The following is a 1,833-nucleotide window of genomic DNA, read 5'->3' on the forward strand; positions in this document are numbered from 1 at the left end:
CTCTACACTTTGAAATTCCTAAACCTGACTGGGTTTGGCTTATTAAACCTAAGCTGTCTGATAAAGCACTTAAAGTATGTAATAATGTGGACGATAACACTAATTATGACGAGGTTAAAGTAGCAATTCTAGCTTCGTACTCAATCAGTACAGAAGGATACAGACAAGTATTTAGGTCACTTAATAAACTTCAGTATCAAACTTACCATGAATTTGCCTCTGAGAAATTAAGGGGTCTTAAGAGGTGGTTAAAGTCAGCCAGTGTTAATACTTTTGATGAACTTGTTAATGTTATAGCATTAGAGGAATTTATAAGAAAGATTCCCTACTCTATCAAAATGCACCTCATCGATAGTGGAGAAAATGACCTGAATAAGGCCGCACAGTTGGCTGATGTGTTTTCCCTGGTCCATCGTTCGCCCACCAGGGAGAGGAGAGTGCTCCAGCATAATGTAAAGTCTAATAGTGGGTTTAAGGATGGTGAGCTGGTAGATCAGAGTAATTTAAAAACAAATCTAACCTGCTCATTTTGTAAAAGACGTGGACACCACATAAAACAATGCCCAGACCCTAAATGTAAAGTGTCACAAACTACTGCTCCCAGCAAACCTGTAGCTGCAATTCTGTCTGTGCCAACCAGTAAAACTGCCGATATCTTTCAGCCTTTCCGTTCACTTGGTGCCGTGTCTCTGGAGGATGGTGGCGAGGTGCACCCCATTCGTATCGTGAGAGATACAGCTGCTGCCCAGACGGTTATACTAAAGTCATCTGTTCCTGGTATAGACAGCAATTATACCGGCGAAAGTGTGTACCTCCATGACTTTAACAGCCAGTTTCCTTTGAGACTAGCTCGGGTGCACCTCAGCTGCGGCATTGTTCAGGGACCTGTAACGGTGGCGGTGAGCGAACAACCTTCCCTTCCTATCCCAGACTGTAGTTTACTTCTTGGTAATGACATAGCTAGTGGACTTGTACAAACTCCTGCTCCTATCATTTTGAGTGACACTCCCTTAACGCATAACCCTACTGATGAGTTAGAGCGAGAACAGCCAACTTTGGACCCTAGTTGTGCGGTAACCCGATCCCAAAAATTAAAAGACACACCTACACATTCACCCCTTCCTCCTCCAAGTGCTATTCCACAAATATTCACTGAACAGAGTTTATTAGAAGCACAACAGAATGACACTACTCTAACTCCCTTACACTCTAAAGTAGTTCCCAAGGAAGATATTCTACATCCTCCATCATTCTACTATCATGATAACATCCTCATGAGACTTTACAGACCACCGCAATTATCAGATGATGACACCTGGGCAGAATGTCACCAAATTGTATTACCCACCAGCTTGAGAACTCCTATAATGGAAGTAGCTCACCAAGGTCTCTCAGGTCATTTAGGAATAAGGAAGACATATCTTCGCCTTCTGAATGAGTTTTATTGGCCTGGCATGAAAAAAGATGTAGCTGAATTTGTTAAGAATTGCCACCCATGCCAGATTGTTGGGAAACCTAATGAAACTATACCACCATATCCATTGTTGGACCTCTCCCAAAGACAAAGAAAGGCAACCAATACATTCTCACCACACTTTGCCCAACTACAAGATACCCTGATGCTTTTCCTCTTAAGAATATCTCTGCTAAAACTGTTGCTAATACACTCACTAACTTGTTCACGACCTTTGGAATCCCAGAAGAAATCCAATCAGACAGAGGTAGCAATTTTACCAGTGTTCTATTTGCAGAAGTTCTAAAGCTGCTCGGTATTAAACAAACTCTATCAACAGCTTACCATCCTCAGTCGCAGGGGGCCTTGGAACGTTTTCA

This window comes from Oratosquilla oratoria, unplaced genomic scaffold (genome assembly GCF_046742065.1).
Source record: "Oratosquilla oratoria isolate Oo_2021 unplaced genomic scaffold, ASM4674206v1 SCAFFOLD263, whole genome shotgun sequence".
Classification (NCBI taxonomy): Eukaryota; Metazoa; Arthropoda; class Malacostraca; order Stomatopoda; family Squillidae; genus Oratosquilla; species Oratosquilla oratoria.